Source organism: Oncorhynchus keta, chromosome 21 (assembly GCF_023373465.1).
Source record: "Oncorhynchus keta strain PuntledgeMale-10-30-2019 chromosome 21, Oket_V2, whole genome shotgun sequence".
Taxonomy (NCBI): domain Eukaryota; kingdom Metazoa; phylum Chordata; class Actinopteri; order Salmoniformes; family Salmonidae; genus Oncorhynchus; species Oncorhynchus keta.
The window spans coordinates 16,615,593-16,636,721 of NC_068441.1; the positions used below are offsets into that span (position 1 = coordinate 16,615,593).

Below are 21,129 nucleotides of genomic sequence, written 5' to 3' on the forward strand. Positions count from 1 at the left end.
CACCGCGGAGAGATGCCCACCCAGACCCGCCCCTATAGGTTTAGGTTGTGCGTTCGGAGTCCGCACCTTGGGGGGGTTCTGTCACGTTCTGTCCATCGTTCGTATGTGTTTTCCTTGTTTTAGTGTTGGTCAGGACGTGAGCTGGGTGGGCATTCTATGTTGTGTGTCTGGTTTGTCTATTTCTATGTTTGGCCTCATATGGTTCTCAATCAGAGGCAGGTGTTAGTCATTGTCTCTGATTGGGAACCATATTTAGGTAGCGTGTTTTGTGTTGGGTTTCGTGGGTGATTGTTCCTGTCTCTGTGTTTTGCACCAGATAGGGCTGGTTTTGGTTTTCCACGTTTATTGTTTTGTAGTGTTCATGTTTATCCGTTTTTATTAAACATGAGTCAATATAACCACGCTGCGTTTTGGTCCTCCTCTACTTCACCACAGGAAAACCCTGACACTATCATATGAAACAAGTCCAAGATTCAAATCAAGATTATCATCAGTAAAAACTGATCAAACATGCAGTTCTACAGGGAGTAATATTTGCAGTGTATTTTAAGAATGGATACTGGACTGTTATTCACTTGTTGCATGATTCTTGTACTGACATGGTCCATGTCTAAAACAAGTTACCCTGTCTGGGATAAGTTGTAACACAGCCAGGGAAGTACATTTACTGTTCTTATCTTTGATTGACAGGGAGAAAGGAAGATGGATGAGATTTATTTAAGAAAAGTCACAGACAGAGGGGTCACGACTGTGAAAATGGCAGAGATATTTCAATTTAAAATACATTTTGAGTCAAAATGACTCACTCTGCCTTTCAAGTGTTAAAGGAGAGGGATGTAAAAGAACAGAGATATATTTAACAGAGCGGAGGATGGGAGGACTGAATAAAAGTTCTCATCTGTAGATCACCCTGCACATGTCCTGTCAAGTAGTCTACATGATGAGACATATTCCTCACCAACTGAATTTGGAATGAAAGTCAGATCAGAAGAGAGCCAGTATGGGTGTGTCAAACTGCTAGCCAATGCTGTTTATCTAAGTCTATAGGTATTTTTGGGGGGGGGGGAGTATAGAATTTGAGCAGCCTTCTTCTAAAGGGAAGATGACAATTGTTTCTGTCCCTCCCTACTGCTTCTATTCTATCAAGGAGAATAATGATTATCAGCAGCTAATCAATCAATCGATCAATCAAGATTTTTTTTAGTTAGTTAGAAAATATTAAAAGGCTAAAGCCTACAAACACATCTTCCCTTTCACATAAGTGCTGGTCAATGAGATTGAACAATTGTTTTTTCATTGGCTATAATATAATATGATAGTCTTTATTCTTCCATTGTAGGGATGTCTTTTTTTTGTTGCTGCTTTACCATTTGGCGTGTATCGAACATTGGGTATTGTGGGGTCTGTGGGGATTGAGCACGTGACAGCATATTTTATAGGATCTCAAGGAAAAACTGTTTATTTTTACTTGCTACGTTAGGTTACACTGTACTAGATCTGCGCTGATACGTCGAGAGCGGATTTGTCGAACATCACAACTGCGCTGCTCAGGCTTTCTGAATAGAGACAATTGGCCAAATTAAACAGTGAGAGCTACCCAAACGCTTGAGACATGAAGAAACATCGATGAACTGGTCGTTTTTTTAGAGTAATGCAAGCAGCCTTCCTTCAACGAGTTCACCTGTATTGCGGTTAGTCGCGCGCCAAGCATACAAGAACCGATTCATCCAGTGGATGCAGCCGTACTGGCTCCACCAAAAGGTAAGATATTGTTTTTGTTTATTAATAGTCGGCATGTTGCATTTTATAGTGTCCATATGGTTGTAGTTTTTATTTATCTGATTATCAAGTCTCATAAAGCGCATAAAACGTTCAACCATCTAATTTGTCTTCTATGTTAGGCTATACTTAAATTAGCGTACGATCTGCCGAAACAACCCTTATAGTCACGTGTTTATTTCACTGACCATAACACGCTCCGCCGATGTACATAGCACAATACCTTGTTGCGCTCTAGTAGTCTGTCGAGAGAGTAGTAAGGAGTGGCAACTCCTTTATTTATGATGTAGCAGCCTACACAGTTTCTTACTACCTGGTATATCAAGTTGTATATCACGACTCTGCTCTATGAGTCCCAATGAAACAGAACAGTTGATATATTGTTATGTAGGCATGTTACCATGTGGTTAACGTTCTAAGTCTGTAATAATAACATTTAGAAGTATGACCCGCTGTAAAATAAAGCCCATATAGCAGGTGTCACACAGCTCCTTATTATGCACATGTAATAGTACTGTCCATGGCCTCTAGTTGATCATGAATACCTATTACCTTACTATGATGGCAACTACAGTTGATAAATACATGATTTGATTTCCAAATATATCCTTGAAGGCCCAATCCAGAAAATGGATAAAGACTTAATTTCCAGTTACAAAAGCTGATTTAAAAACCAGTTGGCTTTAGGTCAGCAGTGTCAAAGTAATTTTTTCTAGTGGTTGCTCAGTGATAGTCGTATCTAGATGTTTTACCTACAGTATACTATGACTAATTATCTTAGAGTGCAAGCTATACGCCTGGTGAATGAGACTCTGAACCTTGTCTGTTGTATGTATCATTGTCAGAGATATTTGTCCCATCTCAGCAATGAGAGTTAGACTCAGTGCTGCCTGCTGCGGTGGAGCTGGGGCAAGCAGGCAGACTATTTTATCTCTCTCTCTATCCACAATTAGTTTGCTTCGTCAGCCTTATGTCTCAGCAGAAATTGGAAAAACAAATTAGCAGTTGATTCAGTATGGGCTTTTGATTGCTTGTGCAAACCATTTGCAACAAGGAAGGTCTATTAACTAAGGTTAAAAAAGACAGCACTCTCCAGAAATTCATGGATTGAGATATTTTATATTGAGAGAAAAATGTAACACTGTCAATGTCTCCAAGCCTTAACATTAACATAGTATTCCCCTGTTGCTTATGGCTGGATAGGCTTGCATTGTCCCCTCCTCTCTGTGAAGAAAACCTGACAGCTGCTTGGGTGCAATGTAGTCCAGGGTCCTAAAGCTATTTGCTTTTTGTTTCTTTCTAGACTGACCTTCTGGATGTAATTAATGGGTCTCTACACTTCACAGGAATAAAACAGAAAAATTCCATTATTTTCTGCTGAAAGTGTGGGAGCTTACTGGCGGCTCAATTTTGCCAAAGGGCCAATGCTGATCGTCTGTTGGCCTAGTTCAGTTTTTGATTTGTTTATGTAAATTCCACTTGATGATGTACCTATGAGGCCGTTGTCATTGGTGATGTTGTCGTCTTTGCTCTTGTTACCATATTAAGACGTTGTCATGAGGTTCCCTGGAAAACTACAATGCTCCCTCCCTCCAGCAGTTTTCTATGCAATTAAGTAAGTTAAGGTCATCCAGATGATCTGTTGGCAGATATACCAATACTTTTATAGCCATCTGAGCATTCCTCATTGGTACCAGCCCAACATTTTCCTGAAATAAGTCTGCTAAATAAGCAAAGATATAAACTAAGATTCCATTGCCTTGAAATTTCCCAGGTTTGTCTTTGAAAACACTTGAGCTGGCACCCATGTACCCCTCTTTCTATATTCTGGAACATGACTTTGTTCATTCTTCTATGTAAAATGAAAATTAGAGTGAACTCAAGATTTACCATAAAACATTGCGACCTACTCAACACTCTCAGAATCTACACTCTGTGGTGCACTTGCAGTTTAATCTAATTGATCATTTTATTCCCTATTGTTTTGCAATTCTAAATTTAGGGAAAGGGAAATTGGAACAATAATCACAATCAGAAGTAGCGTTTGTTCCCCCTGATGCTGCAGCCCATGCCAAACATCTCAGTTCTTTCTCTTCTCCCAGAGTGGTATACTACAAAGCACCTTTTCCTCACTCCTATCGATCCTTCTTCTATCTGTGGAACAGCTTGTTCCAATTTGGCCATAGACATAATCAATGACTGAATATGCATATAATCTATAGAAGGGTTTTGTAACCTCTAAACCTGGAAATTTGACTGTTAAACTCATGGGTACACTATAGAGGTCGACCGATTAATTGGAATGGCCGATTTAATTAGGGCTGATTTCAAGTTTTCATAACAATCGGAAATCGGTATTTTTGGGCGCCGATTTGCCGATTAAAAAAAGTATATTTTTTATGATACCTTTATTTAACTAGGCAAGTCAGTTAAGAACATATTTTTATTTTCAATGACGGCCTAGGAACAGAGGGTCAACTGCCTTGTTCAGGAGCAGAACGACAGATTTTCACCTTGTCAGTTCGGGGGATCCAATCTTGCAACCTTACAGTTAACTAGTCCAACGCAATAACGACCTGCCTCTCTCTCGTTGCACTCCACAAGGAGACTGCCTGTTACGTGAATGCAGTAAGCCAAGGTAAGTTGCTAGCTAGCATTAAACTTATCTTATAAAAAACAATCAATCATAATCACTAGTTAACTACACATGGTTGATGATATTACTAGATATTATCTAGCGTGTCCTGTGTTGCATATAATCTGACTGAGCATACAAGTATCTAAGTATCTGACTGAGCGGTGGTAGGCAGAAGCAGGCGCGTAAACATTCATTCAAACAGCACTTTCGTGCGTTTTGCCAGCAGCTCTTTGTTGTGCGTCAAGCATTGCGCTGTTTATGACTTCAAGCCTATCAACTCCCGAGACGAGGCTGGTGTAACCGAAGTGAATGGCTAGCTAGTTAGCGTGCGCTAACTAGAGGGACGGAAGCTATATTGTTTCACTGGCAATACTAAAGTGCCTATAAGAACATCCAATAGTCAAAGTTTAATGAAATACAAATGGTATAGAGGGAAATAGTCATATAATGCCTATAATAACTACAACCTAAAACTTCATACCTGGGATTATTGAAGACTCATGTTAAAAGGAACCACCAGCTTTCATATGTTCTCATGTTCTGAGCAAGGAACTGAAACGTTAGCTTTCTTACATAGCACATATTGCACTTTTACTTTCTTCTCCAACACTTTGTTTTTGCATTATTTAAACTAAATTTAACATGTTTCATTATTTACTTGATGCTAAATTGATCTTATTGAGGTATTATATTAAGTTAAAATAAGTGTTCATTCAGTATTGTTGTAATTGTCATTTTGCCAACAAATAATATCGGTATCGGCTTTTTGGTCCTCCAATAAATCGGTATCGGTATCGGCGTTGAAAAATGATAATCGGTCGACCTCTAGTACACTAGCAATGGCTGCCAGTCTTGACTTGAATGGGAACTGCCAATTATGGATTATATGTCTATGATTGGTTGCAGCTGTCATCTTTTTTTCAAATTTCTAAATAAAATCACACAAAAAAAACGTATAGTTTGGAAAGCAACTGCTGTCATTACTAAATGACTCATGTGTTTTAACATGACAAAATATTTTACCCCTCTCAAAAACATTTCATTAATAAAATATTTAATCAGTCGTCTTCCTTAAATGAAGGGGATGATGACACAATCTTTGCGAGAGGGAGGAATCTGATTTTATTGGTCCTCAACTCGTGACTCAGACAATTCAGGATAAATGGAGTTAGCCAACCCTGGAGCAGGTTAGTTCTGAAGGATTCGTTGCCATAGAAATGTACCTGGCTAAAAGATGAGCAACTTTCGTTTGAGCAGTTATCCCAAGTTGACCTCAGAGTGGATCAAAGTTACCTCGCTAAATCCTCAAACCTAATACGTGGTATACCCCTATTCCCCGTCTCGAATTTGCTCTTTATGAATGCTGCTTGTGTGAGGGGCGGGCCCACCTGTAGTAGCGCTCTCCCCTGCCATGGTGCTAAAACTCGCTGTCAAGCAGCGCTTTCTACCGCTAGCCACAATCCTGAAATCTCTGGTGCCCTATTGAATAGGCACATTTCTGGGTCCACAGGTTAATATGCCATTTTTTTCCATTTTAGTTACAACACGCTCCTTTTTGAGGAGTGCACAAACAGTACATAAACACTCAAGAACAAAATACCCCTAAGAAATAACCTCAGGTAGGCTTATTTGAGGAGTTAGCTAGGTAACTTTGGCCAGCTCTGAGTTCTATCTGAGGTCGTACGAAAGTGGCTCACCTTTTAGCCAGGTACATTTCTATGGCAACAAATACTTCAGAACTAAACTGTTCTGGGGCAGGCTAAATCAGGGCTATTTTTTTGTCTCTGTCTTTTAGGGTTGCCTATAGCACAGGTGGTAGCCTAGGTTCACATTAGCAGGCCTATCATATTTAACCAATTAAAAAAAACATATTTCACCTTTATTTAACCAGGTAGGCTAGTTGAGAACAAGTTCTCATTTACAACTGTGACCTGGCCAAGATAAAGCAAAGCAGTGCGACACAAACAACAACACAGAGTTACACATGGAATAAACAAAACACAGTCAAGAACACAATAGAAAAAACAAATATATACAGTGTGTGCAAATGAGGTAAGATAAGTGAGGTAAGGCAATAAATAGGCCATAGTGGCAAAATAATTACAATTTAGCAATTAAAAACTGGAGTGATAGAGACTGGAATGATAGATGTGCAGAAGATGAATGTGCAAGTAGGGAGATATGAGTCTCCAGCTTCAGTGATTTTTGCAAATCGTTCCAGTCATTGGCAGCAGAGAACTGGAAGGAAAGGCAGTAAATATACCTGCTGGAGCGCGTGCTACGTGTGGGTGCTGCTATGGTGACCAGTAAGCTGAGAAAAGGCAGGGCTTTACCTAGCAAAGACTAGATGACCTGGAGGTGGGTTTGGCGACAAATATGAATTGAGGGTCAGCCAGCGAGAGTATACAGGTTGTAGTGGTGGGTAGTATATGGGGCTTTGGTGACAAAACGGATGGCACTGTGATAGATTGCATCCAATTTAGAGTAGAGTGTTGGAGGCTATTTTGTAAATGACATCGCCGAAGTCAAGGATCGGTAGTCTAGTCAGTTTTATGAGGGTATGTTTGGCAGCATGAGAGAAGGATGATTTGTTGTGAAATAGGAAGCTGATTCTAGATTTAATTTTGGATTGGAGATGCGAGTCTGTGTGTCTGGAAGGAGAGTTTATAGTCTAACCAGACAGATATGTATTTGTAGATGTCCACATATTCTAAAGTCAGAACCGTCCAGAGTAGTGATATTGGACAGCGGGAATTGAACCCTGTGGCACCCCCATAGAGATTGCCAGAGGTCCGGACAACAGGCTCTCCGATTTGACACACTGAACTGTCTGAGAAGTAGTTGGTGAACCAGGCGAGGCAGTCATTTGAGAAACCAAGGCTGTTGAGTCTGCCGATAAGAATGTGGTGATTGACAGAGTCGAGAGCCTTGGCCAGGTCTATAAATACAGCTGCACAGTATTGTCTCTTATCGATGGAGGTAATGATATCATTTAGGACCTTGAGCATGGCTGAGGTGCACCCATGACCAGCTCGGAAACCAGATTGCATAGTGGAGAAGGTACGGTGGGAGTCGAAATGGTCGGTGATCTGTTTGTTACCTCGGATTTCAAAGACCTTAGAATGGCAGGGTAGGATAGATATAGGTCTGTAGCAGTTTGGGTCTAGATTGTCTCCCCCTTTGAAGAGGGGGATGACCGCGGCAGCTCTCCAATCTTTGGGGATCTCAGACGATACGAAAGAGAGGTTGAACGGGCTAGTAATAGGGGTTGCAACAATTTCGGCTGATAATTTTAGAAAGAGAGGGTCCAGATTGTTTAGTATTGCTGATTTGTGGGGGTCCAGATTTTGCAGCTATTTCAGAACATCAGCTATCTGGATTTGGGTGAAGGAGAAATGTGGGAGGCTTGGGCAAGTTGCTATGGGGGGTGAAGGACTGTTGACCAGGGTAGGGGTGGCCAAGTGGAAAGCATGACCAGCCGTAGAAAAATGCTTATTGAAATTCTCAATTATCGTGGATTTATTGGTGGTGACAGTGTTTCCTAGCCTCAGTGCAGTGCGCAGCTAAGAGGAGGTGGTCTTATTCTCCGTGGACTTTATAGTGTCCCTGAACTTTTTAGAGTTTGTGTTGCAGGATGAACATTTCTGTTTGAAAAAGCTAGCCTTTGCTTTCCTAACTGCCTGTGTATATTGGTTCCTAACTTCCCTGAAAAGTTGCCAATCGTGGGGTCTATTCGATGCTAATGCAGAATGCCACATGATGTTTTTGTGCTGGTCAAGGGCAGTCAATTCTGGGGTGAACCAAGGGCTATATCTGTTCTTAGTTCTACATTTTTTGAATGGGGCATGCTTATTTAGGATTGTGAGGAAAGCACTTTTAAAGAATAACCAGGCATTTTCTAATGACGGACTGAGGTCAATATCCTTCCAAGGATTCCCGTTTGACCACAGACCCATTACGCACACAGGCAATGAGACAGTGATCGCTGAGATCCTGGTTGAAGACAGCAGAGGTGTCTTGCAGTGGCTAGCTGACTACTAGCTAGTAGCTAGTTAGATGGCTAGCTTCTGTTGGGGGTTCCGGTTCTAAAGTAAAGAAAATAGCAGGCGGGTTGTAGGAGAGTATGTTGAAGTTGGGGTTAAGAAAAAATATATATACACGGGACACGGCAAGATGAAGACAAAAGACGCCTGCCTGACTGCTACACCATCTTAGATCTAAATAATAAGAATGATGCATTAATATATTACACATCTCTCTATTCTTCATTGTTCCCTTCTTGCACAATACACGCATTTCCCCTTGCAACTGCACTGGCCTATCTCTTGTCCTTCTGTCGAGCTTTTGAACGAGTAGCCTAGATAGGCAATGAATAGCAATATAGTTTGAAACATATTTAACTAATAGGCCTAGGCCTATTCGAGTAGAGAAGCAGAGATCGATCCTCTTGCTTGCTGAATGGCTATAAAATGGGCTACAGTGTTGGCAATGTTCTTGCGGGGAAGTTATAATGGTGAGAGCGATCTGAAGCTCTGGTGTGATGTGTTGGCTAAATTGATGCAATGTTGCGCTGATTCATTGCAAACGTAAAATAAAAAGTAGAGAGAAATTCATTCATTCATTCATTCACACAACAAACCCACAGGCTTCTCAGTGGCCGTGTGTGGCCTGTCAGTGTCCCAGATAAACATTTCTATTGGTCAACAGCTTATTTTCACATGCGAGAAAAGACGCAAAAATCGAACCTGTTCTGAATAAATAATTGCGGCGTGATGATATTTTGCAATTGGTGTGAATGGAGTCATGAACAAGATTTATTTATTCGTCCGAATTATTTTGCTGAAAATAATGGACTTGGTGAGAAAGAGCCTTCTCCCCGAGTCAATGAATGGAGAACGTTTTAAATGTGCTACCACCATGAAAGTCTAATAGTTTGGGAGAAGGACAAATTAATTTGACTGGGACTTGGTGTGATGATATTTTAGGCAGAGTTGGCCCTCTGAGTACAAGCTGTTTGTTCCAAACTACACTGAACAGAAATATAAATGCAACATGTCAAGTGTTGGTCCCATGTTTCAGGAGTTGAAATAAAAGATCCCAGAAATTTTACATTACACACAAAAAGTGTATTTCTCTCAAATGTTGTGCACACATTTGTTTACATCCCTGTTAGTGAGAATTTCTCCTTTGCCAAGCTAATCCACCCACCTAGCAGGTGTGACATATCAAGAAGCTGATTAAAAAGTATGATCATTACACAGTTGCACCTTGTGCTGGGGACAACAAAAGACCACTCTAAAATGTGCAGTTTTGTCACACAAAACAATGTCACGTATGTCTCAAGGTTTGAGGGAGTGTGCAATTGGCATGTTGACTCCAGGAATGTCCACCAGAGTTTATGCCAGAGAATTGAATGTTCATTTATTTATCATAGGCCGCATCCAACGTCGCTTTAGAGAATTTGGCACTTCCTCCAATCGGCCTTACAACCACAGACCATGTGTATGGCGACGTGTGTGCAATGGTTTACTGATGTCAATGTTGTGAACAGAGTGTCCCATGGCGGCAGTGGGGTTATGATATGGGCAGACATAAGCTACGGACAACGAACACGATTGCATTTTATCAACGGCAATTTGAATGCACAGAGATATCGTGACGAGATACTGAGGCCCATTGTCATGCCATTCATCCGCTGCCATTACCTCATGTTTCAGCATGATAATACACAGCCCCATGTCGCAAGGATCTATATGAAATTCCTGGAAGCAGAACATTTTATACTCATCATTGACCATGTTTGGGATGATCTGGATCGACACATATGACAATGTTCCAGTTCCCACCAATATCCAGCAACTTCGCACAGCCATTGACATGGCATTGACATTGACATTCCAAAGTAGTGGCTTCCATCTGGCCACTCTACCGTAAAGGCCTGATTGGTGGAGTGCTGCAGAGATGGTTGTCCTTCTGGAAGGTTCTCCCATCTCCACAGAAGAACTCTGGAGCTCTGTCAGAGTGACCACTGGATTCTTGGTCACCTCCCTGACCAAGGCCCTTCTCCCCGGATTGCTTAGTTTGGCTGGGCAGCAAGCTCTGGGAAGCTTCTTGATGGTTACAAACTTCTTCTATTTAAGAATGATGTAGGCCACTGTGTTCTTGGGGACCTTCAATGCTGCAGAACGGTTCTGATACCCTTCCCCAGATCTGTGTCTTGACACAATCCTGTCTCGTAGCTCTACGGACAATTCCTTCGACCTCATTGCTTAGTTTTTGCTCTGACATGCACTGTAATATGTGCGACCTTATATAGATAGACACGTTTGTACCTTTCCAAATCATGTGCAATCAATTGAATTTGCCACAGGTGAACTTCAATCATGGTGAAGAAACATCTCAAGGATGATCAATGGAAACAGGATACATAGACTCTCATAGCAAAGGGTCTGAATACTGTAAATAAGGTTTTTGCTTTGTCATTATAGGTAGTGTGTGCAAATTGCTGAGGATTTGTATTTATTTAATACATTTTAGAATAAGGCTGTAACATAACAAAATGTGGAAATAGTTAAGTGGTCTGAATATTTTCCGAAGGCACTGTATTATCCATTACTCTCCATATAATATCCCTGTGGCCACTGGCACTGACCTGTGCCATCAGGATGCCCGTGACAATTCCCAGCTGGTGGAGGGTACCCAGGGCTCCTCGAAGGGCAGTGGGGGCCACCTCACCCACGTACATGGGTACAAAGTCAGTTGAGAGGCTGGAGTAAAGTCCCACCACGAAGCGCCTGATGATCAGCATCTCCCATGAGCCACTCATCTTAGAGAAGCCCATGAAAGCAGCAGAGACAAAGGCCAGCACGTTGGCCATGAGCATTGAGTTCCTTCTGTGGGTACCACAGAAATAGTCAATTACAGTCAAATTATTGTACAAACCTTTACATGTAATTGTGGGACCTTATACAGACACGTGTGCCTTTCCAAATAAATGTCCAATTGAATTTACCACAGGTGGACTCCAATCAAGTTGTAGAAACATCACAAGGATGATCAATGGAATCAGGATGCACCTGAGCTCAATTTTGAGTCTCATAGCAAAGGGTCTGACTACTTATGCAAATAAGATATTTTTGTTTTTTAGTTTTAATATATTTGCAAACATTTCTAAAAAACTGTTTTTTCTTTGTCATTATGGGGTATTGTGTGGAAATTGACAAGGAAAAAAATGTATGTAAATTGATGAGGAAAAAAATATAAAAACATAACAAAATGTGGAAAAAGTCAAGAAGACTGAATAATTTACGAATGTGCTGTATTTTCTCTCAGAGCTTTTCCGCCCAACTATTGAGTGAACACAGAATAATTGTATTGTTGGCCTGAAAATAATATCTGAGGTGTTTGACGTTTCTGGGAATGACATGGTTATCATTCCAGTTAGGTTTTACATGAAAAATCTGCAAAAATTGCTAAATGAGTCGTTTTCAAGTTTCTTTCATGACTTTAAATGGGCGAGCCTGCAAATTGAATAACATATTGACCTACTGTAATAAACTTTTAATAAATTTACACCCAAGTGAATGAGTGGGATGTTGCTGAAATATTTGTTCTTATTCATGGGTTTTGATCAAATGAAAACTGTAATCAGTGAAGGGCTAAAAATAATGATTTTGACTGAGAACGGAATGACTCATTTCTGGAGCTACAATACCTGAAGAGCTGTCACCATAAAACATATGTTGATTGCCTTGTCTTTTGACATTTCCAAAAAGGGTTGCTTGTAAGATAGAGGGGCAGAGAGCTATATAAAGACATGTCTTTGATGGTTGAAGTGCCAGTAGGCACACCATGAGCATCCTTTCCCCATGACTCAGTGTTTGCCCCCTCGATTACAGGATGTATGCTCCAACGAGTCTCTGTTTGTCTGTCTGAGTTGTTTCCTGATGGGTTTATTTTACAATGCATGCATAAGTAAGACTCCCTGTTAGAGACTGTTTTTCTTAGGTTACATTAATCGTAAAAATTTAGCCTTTTGTTTTCTATGCAGACATTCAAATTGAGCATGTTTGAAAGCAATCATGATATTACAAAAACAAGAGTGATCATTTTTTAAAATAAAAAAATCAATCAAATATGCAGGACCTGATTGACAGTCTATTTGTATGTTATATAGATTCAGATGAATAAAAACAAAATAATGTCAGCTGTTGAACACGCCAACACTCTTCTCTTCAGTTTTCCAGTGGAGCTATGGACTATATTTGTTCTAACATGTGTATCCAACAGTAGCACAATTTACAAACACATTGACAGGCAAGCATTCCCCTAGACATGTAACTGAGCTTCCCTGTTGTAAGGTTCTTTATTTATTTTCTTAGTCAACCTTGTGTTCTGTTTTGTTGTGTTCTTGAACATAGCCCTATTTCTTTGTGTTCTTGAACGTAGCCCTGTCTTTAATTTTTTGTTCATTGATTTCACCTGTGTTAGTTACTCACCTGGTCTCATCATTTAGTTCAGTTCATTCTGTTTGTGCCTTTGTGAGGTATTGTTAGTTTTGACTCTACTTAGCCTTTTCCTAGCTCGTTTGTGAGAACCGGTTGTAGCCTTCAGTCCTAGTTTTGCTTTGCCTACTGTACTTTTGTATGACCATTGCCTGCCTGTGAGTACGATTCCTACCTTCTGCGAAGACTAAATAAACACCTGCTGTGCTCTGTGTGTGAATCTACACCTTTTTCTCCATGAGTATTTACTACACCTGTGTTCTGTAAGGTAGAGTAGGCAAACAGGAGGATGGGAATACAAGCTGAAAATGAACAAAACTAGTGACTTTCCTTTAACTAAAATCCTTAGTTGAAACAATAACAAAGCGACACCCCTCTGTTTTAGTAAAAAGTTGAGGGATTGGCCTGGAGAAATAAACCACTCAAATTCATACAGACCTACGGATGCAATGACTGGCCATCGATATCGAAAGTATAATTATAGTTTAACCATGTTTTCATTTATGTTAAGTTTAACTGTATATTTTGGATTTTGATAGGGTATGACCGTTGAACGGCATTTCTAAGTTCTGATTCTCTAAGAATCAATGGATATGTATCATTAATTATAAGTCAAAAAATGGACATAGCATCTAAGGATTCTACCTGCAGTTTATGACCTTTCAATTGATCCTTTTAGAGTGTCTGGTGCTGAGGGGGGATTGATGGCTTTTTTTACTCAGTGAGAAATCCATTGTTTCTCTTCAGTCAACTGACACAGACATGTATCTGTTATGGCCAATTTACACCACTTCTGTAACACAGGTTTAATTCCATGGCAATTTGGCTTGACCACCGTGATGGACACATCCATCTGTCCTTAGTAACAGCGCTGGTGTATCTCTATAGCTGCAGGGACCAGTGTCAATGGCCACAGGTAAATGGCTGACAGCTCACACTCTTGATTGTGACCTTTTTAAGAGGAAGGTGGCTTCAGGTGTGGTGTAACCAATGACTTTGATGTAATGCAGGTTAGGTTTGGAGTTATCCTCAGGTGTTAAGCTCCTGTTATGAAAATCGATAAAACAGGAGAGCCCAATTCACTCAGCATTTGCATTGGTGCCGACCTGAAATAATTACTGATGATGGAACATCTCAGGTGTTACTATTTGCATGCTTTCAACACAGCATACAACAACATCACATTAGCATACAATTGATTCAGATGCTGAAAGTACTCCATGTACTCCATGTAAACGGTTGTCTATAATTTTAGTGTTACCCACACAGTTAACAGTGATGCTGTATTTATTGACCGTATATTAAATCTCTCTCTTTTTTTTTTTACATTAATAAAAAGTCCATTTAAAAATGGAATCCACAGGAGGTTGGTGGTACCTTAATTGGGGAGAATGGCTTGTGATAATGGCTGGAGCGGAAGAGGTGGAGTAGTATCAAATACATTAAACACATTGTTTCCATCTGTTTGATGCCATTCCATTTGATTCGTTCTGGCCATTATTATAAACCGTCCTCCCCTCAGCAGCCTCCAGTCAGTAATAAAATGTAGTACTGTGCAATATTCAGAAGATCTGTAAACCACACCATTTATCTGAAATAGAGATGTTATAAAAATATAGATAACCCAAAATTCAAACATACATGAATGCAGCATTTTTGGGGGTAGAACATACATACTCAGTAGTAGCAAGTTGATTTATCCTCATTCTCTATGTAAAACAAATCCCTATAGTCGCTGTAATGGTATGTGGAAAGGCAAGTTTAATTGATTCAAATTTAAGGATTCTATAATTGGTTCTCAGATTATTTTTGCTCTGTAGTGGTTTCATATTGTGAGATCATATACTGCTTTTTAGAATACTGATTTGGTCCAGTGTATACAGTACAGTATATTACTCCGGCATCAACTTAAAGATGGTTGAAGTTGTAGAGGGTCTTATGTTATAATGGTTTCCTTTATTTTTCTTTATCTTAATAGCCATTTCAGCTGCTCGATCAATGAATAACTGTCAGTCTTTTACTATTATGGACCTGACCATTGACTTTATTGCACTCTTATTTGACAACGGTTCCCTCATTGCCATCCTTTTTTCTATCCCTCCCTTCCTCTGATTTCCCCCACCCTCTCCAGTTTGTCTTCATTATATAAACCAATTCACTGTGCTCTAAGTGCAAGGTCACTGCCCATGTTTTGCATTCAAATGGAAACATTTTCTTATGGCCAGAAAGTCATTTGCTGCATCTGTTATGACGGCGAGAGGCAAAGTAAGACATAGTTACTGTGGCTCTCTGCCTTCGAGAAGAGTGGAAACTATGTTCAGTATTCCAGGAAGCCGCTTGTTAAGATATGCCTTATCACACAATGGCTCTGGTTATTGCTAGACAGAAGCTCCAGACCAAATTCTTCATTCCTCCTTTTTCAGAATAGTTTAACAGTGTGTCTGATTTGTTTACATGTGTAATGCATGCCTGCCAGCTGTTTTATAGATTCTCTGAGACAAGCCTGAGATATGCTGTGCGGAAGCACACTGTTTGTTTTGCACACAGATTTGTTTTTGATTGCCTCACTATTACATTTCATAGAAACATGGAATACATTATCCTTCCAGTAACCACACGCACCATCGCAGAGACAGAGTAGGTTATCAAAAGAATCCTGACATGTTATTAGATTTTTGTCTTGTCCTCTCCACCAGTTATAAAACACTTTGTCAAAGTGTCCCCCTAATGTTGGTGTGAGATAGATCAATTCTCTGTGTGTACTGTTTACTGTTTGTCTAGAATATGAAATTGCATACTGTAGATGTTGTTGGAACATCAGACCAACTTGTTTGCCAACAGACAGTAACCCCAGAACGGTCTCAGTGAGGCGCTGACAACAGCAGTGGTCCGACGAAGCAGACAGGAGGCTACAAGACTGTTTTGTTAGTATAGACTGCGATATGTTCCAGGATTCGTCTGATAGCATTGAGTCGTTTACCACATCAGTCATTGGCTTCATAAATAAGTGCATAGATGACGTCGTCCCCACAGTGACTATACGAACATATCCAAAGCAAAAAACAGGAAATATTTGTGTTAGCCTAAAGGCTAGAGCTACTGTTTAAAAGGAACGGGACCTGGCATGGATGCATACAAGAAAGCCCGCTACGACCTCCGAAGAGGAATAAACCATGCAAAATGACAATATAGGAGGAAGTGGAATCCTATTACACCAGCTCCGACGCTCGTCGTATGTGGAAGGGCTTGCAGACGATAACGGTTTACAAAGGGAAACCCAGCCATGAGTGGCCCAGTGATGCAGAACTCCCAAAACTACACTAAATGCATTTTATGCTCGCTTCGAGAAATACAACACAGAGTCTTGCGTGAAAGCCCCTGTTGTTCCAGATGACTGCGTGATCTCACTCTCTGTGGCTGTGAGTAAAACATTTAAACAGGTTAACGCTCACAAGGCCTCCGGGCCAGACGGAAAACCAGGGCACGTTCTTGCGCTGACCAGCTGCCTTCACAGATATTTTCAATCTATCCTTGTCCCAGTCTGTAATCCCAACATGTTTCAAGCTGACCACCAAATACACTATATATAAAAACATATGTGGACACCCCTTCAAATGAGTGGATTTGGCTATTTTAGCCACACCCGTTGCTGACAGTTGTATAAAATCCAGCACACAGTCTTGCAATCTCTATAGACAAATAATGGCAATAGAATGGCCCATACTGAAGAGCTCAGTGACTTTCAACGTGTCACCGCTTGATATAGAGGTCTTGGATGGCAGAGAATGCGGCCAGCGTGATATACTGGGCTGTCCGCACCACCGTCTGTAGCACTTTGCGGTTGAGAGCAGTGCATTTGCCATACCAAGGGGTGAGGCAGCCTGTCAAGATGCTCTCAATTGCATGGCTGTGTGCTCAATTGTATACACCTGTCAGCAACGGGTGTGGCTGAAATAGCCAAATCCACTAATTTGAAGGGGTGTCCACATACTTGTATATACAGAGTACCTACCTCAAATACCTAATACCCCTGCACATTGATTTGGTACTGGTTATCGCTTAATTCTTGTGTATTTTATTAATCTTGTGTTACTGTTTTTCTTTGTATTATAATTGTTGTACTCTGCGTCATTGGAAAGGGCTCGTAAGTAAGCATTTCACCGTAAAGTCTACACCGTTGTATCTTGCTCTTTTGATAAATACAAATACATTGTTTAAGGAATTGTGGGGTTATCGGCGTAACATGAAGAGCAATGATTCATCAGTTTAATAGTTAAAGCCTGGAGCCGCTGGGGAGCACATCTAACCTGCTGTGAGTGGATTCCACACAGGGCTCAGTCTGGGTGCGAAGATGACACTCCCGAGGCCACTGCTTTCTTTCTGTCCCCTCTCTTTACTTGTTCTAGTTGTGTTCTATGAGGCAGATGAGTTTTAATGGATAAATATTTCAAACCTTTTTCTTTCAGTCTTTCTTTGCAGCCTCAAAATGTCCAGAGATGAATACACAGAGCCTCTAGAAAGTAGATATTTCCTGATAGGGTGTCTTGGAAATTTTCTCCATTTGCCTTTTCTATTCTCTCTGGAATCAGATTTGGTTCTGAATAGGTGTGTAGAATGATTCATAAAGGTGCAACACTACAGAAGTATGGTTGTGTGCTCAAGAGATGGCAAGGACGGTCGCATACAACTATCCATATTTAATGCATACTGCTTGCATGGGGGATGACAAATGTGTTTGATATTATGTTAATGACCTTCCACTTATTTTTCATACATGTCCCTGAGTGATCATATTTTCTCCCCGTTAAAATATGCATAGAAATTAGGAAAATCTGAAATGGGGGTATGCATGCAGGGTCACTGAAGGTGAATTACAACATGACAAACAGTAGGAGCATGGTGCTTTTCGCTAGGGGAGAAGGAAGCCAACAACCTATACCGCTGTTCATGCTTCAACAAGTTCGCTCTACCAAAGCAAGGAAGGGCTCAATACACTAGTCTATGTTTTGGAGTCTTGTTTTATTGGGAAATGACTGGATCAATATCTTCACCAATCTGAAGTGGGAATTGTGCCACTTTGCTGTATTGACCCATCCCTCTGTCTTTATTACTAGTACCACTTAGTGGCAGGTTGTCCTGGTGTACATATTTTTGATGTCATTATCTTTTTACTGTGCATTCTTTTGTACTTTTCCCCCTTTTTCCCCCCAATTGGTAGTTACAGTCCTGTCCCATCGCTCTAACTCCCATACGGACTCAGGAGATCCTCTGAAACACAACCCTGCCAAGCCACACTGCTTCTTGAAATACTGCCCACTTAACCTGGAAGGCAGCTGTGCCAATGTGTCAGAGGAAACACCGTCCAGCTGTTGACCGAAGTCAGCTTGCAGGTGCCCGACCCGCCACTTCATTTTTCTATCACATGTGCAGTGCACTCTTCCATCACATGTACAGCTGATTCAAGATCTAGCACACTAATGAGATGCTATTGAGCTCACACTGCTACATTTTCTGAGCCAAGGACTACATATTTTCTGGTAAGTTTTGATTACATTAATGGGTGGGATGAATATGTGTTATATGACTAGTAAATAGTAGCCTACAGCAGTGTGTTTAAAACATTTCTAACTTGTTAACAATTTCTACTAGTTAGTTTTTGCTACCATGTGGGTTTTAGCTTGCTTGAGCCTGCTAACTGAGGAGTGTTAATTCACCTGTTTCCATACATGTTTCATTTTAAAACATTAATCATACAAAGGAGTTTAATATATATACTAATTGTATTTTTCTCGTCTTTATGTAATGAACACGAGTAGAGACAGAGAGCTGGTTTAAAGTGCAGGGCGCAGCAGGTGTTTATTGCAAAGGACCACAGGAGGAGGCAGGTAGCTGGGTCCAGGGGCAGGCAGAAGGTCATACACAGGTGGTCCAAAAGGGCAATAGTACATGCAGGGAAAAGGCTAGTAACGTAGTACGGGAGATCAGGAAATAGGTAGATAACAGGAAATCCTGTTACCTAAATGGCTACAGTACAGGCAGACAACAGGCAAAAAGGCATCGTTAGTGAGGCAGGCAAAAACTATCATACACGGGAGGAATAAATCACAGGAAAACTCAGCACTCTGAACGACGTGTGTCACAAAACAAACAACACCACAGAGTGATGGGGTGCAAAGAACTAAACTAAATAGTGTGTGATAATAACATACAGGTGTGTGAACAGGTAATTAGAATTCAGATGATTGGGATCTGGAGTGTGAGTTGCATTCAGGGGATCTAGGTGTTTGAGAATGTGAGCTGTAAAGTGGGCTGAAAAGTGAGCTGCGTTCAGGGGATCTACGTGTTTGAGGGTGTGAGTTGGAAGCAGACGTTACACTTTACAGGAAAATGCTATGAGCACCCTACATTATTCATCTCATATGCATACGTATATACTGTACTCTACATCATCGACTGCATCCTTATGTAATACATGTATCACTAGCCACTTTAACTATGCCACTTTGTTTACTTTGTCTACATACTCATCTCATATGTATATACTGTACTCGATACCATCTACTGTATGCTGCTCTGTACCATCACTCATTCATATATCCTTATGTACATATTCTTTATCCCCTTACACTGTGTATAAGACAGTAGTTTTGGAATTGTTAGTTAGATTACTTGTTGGTTATCACTGCATTGTCGGAACTAGAAGCACAAGCATTTCGCTACTACTCGCATTAACATCTGCTAACCATGTGTATGTGACAAATAACATTTGATTTGATTTGGATTTGATTTGATGTGTGGAGACATTTCACTTCAGCTAATGTAGAAGGAAAATATGTCTACATTTGAAAATACTGTGCCAAATCAAATGTGAAGAATGCAACAAAGCTGCAGAATCATCTGGCAAAGTGCATAAAGTTCCCTCAGCGCTCACAACAAGCAAAAGTCCTTCTATCTCTATTCAAGGAGAAAATTATGAATCAGACACCTTATCGATAGCAATAGCTCATGGTCCTCCTGGAATCAGAAGGTTTTTTGACTCAATGGAGGAACGTAAGTCAGAGAATTGCTGATGAATGTCTTGCTTGATCTGTGTATGCAACTGGTTCACCTCTGATGCTCACAGGCAATGTGTATTGGAAGAGATTTCTGAATGTTCTTCACCCAGCATACACCCCTCCAACCAGACATGCTTTATCTACTCAGTTGCTGGATGCAGAGTTCAATAATTCAAGTGAAGGTCAAGCAAATCATAGAGAAAGCAGACTGTATTGCAATCATCTCTGGTGGGTGGTTGATTGTTAGTGGGCAAGGAATAATTAACTACACCATCTCCACCACTCAACTAGTATTCTTCAAGAGCACAGACAGAAGGGACACCGGTCTCTACATTGCAGATGAGCTGATGGCAGTCACCAATGACCTTGGACTACAGAAGGTATTTGCACTGGTGACAGACAATGCTGTGAACATGAAGGCTGCTTGGTCTGAAGTGGAGGAGTCCTACCCTCACATCACACCCATTGGCTGTGCTGCTAATGCATTGAATCTGCTCCTCAAGGACATCATGGCACTAAAAACAATGGATAAACTCTACACGAGAGCCAATGAAATGGTTAGGTATGTGAAGGGTCATCAAGTTATAGCAGCATTCTACCTCACCAAGCAAAGTGAGAAGAATAAGAGCACCACATTTAAGCTGCCCAGCAACGTCCATTGGGGTGGTGTTGTCATCATGTTTGAGGGTCGGGAAGGAGTCTCTCCAAGAAATGGCCATATCACAGTCTGCTGATATGGACAGCCCCATCAAGAGGATCCTCCTGGATGATGTATTTTGGGAGAGAGTGGTAAGCAGCCTGAAACTCCTGAAACCTATAACAGTAGTCATTGCACGGATTGAGCGAGACAATACCCTCCGGTCTAATGTTCAGACTCTGCTTGCAGATGTAAGAGAGGACATCTGTACTGCCCTGCCCACTTCACTGTTGCTCCAAGCAGAGGAAACTGCAGTTCTAAAATACATCAAAAAGCGTGAAGACTTCTGCCTGAGGCCCATACATGCCGCAGTGTACATGTTGGGCCCCAAGAATGCTGGCAAGAGCATCCTGTCTGGTGCAGGGACCAACAAGGCCTATGGTGTCATCCCTACCGTGTCTCGCCACCTTGACCTGGATGAGGGAAAGGTTCTTGGCAGTCTGGCGAAGTACTCTT

At 40.9% G+C, this 21,129-nt stretch overlaps 1 protein-coding gene across 3 annotated transcripts in view; it reads left to right on the top strand.

Moving 5' to 3' along the window:
- The first annotated feature begins 1,219 nt into the window (after window positions 1–1,219).
- The window catches only part of LOC118400184 (rap1 GTPase-activating protein 1-like), a 160,038-nt gene continuing 140,128 nt past the window's right edge, over window positions 1,220–21,129 (top strand). For 2 of the 3 annotated variants that reach the window (XM_052473380.1, XM_052473382.1), the window contains exon 1: window positions 1,220–1,761. The gene's annotated coding sequence lies outside the window, so the exon portion shown is untranslated. The remainder of the gene's footprint in view (window positions 1,762–21,129) is intronic. The other variant, XM_052473384.1, reaches the window with a different exon arrangement.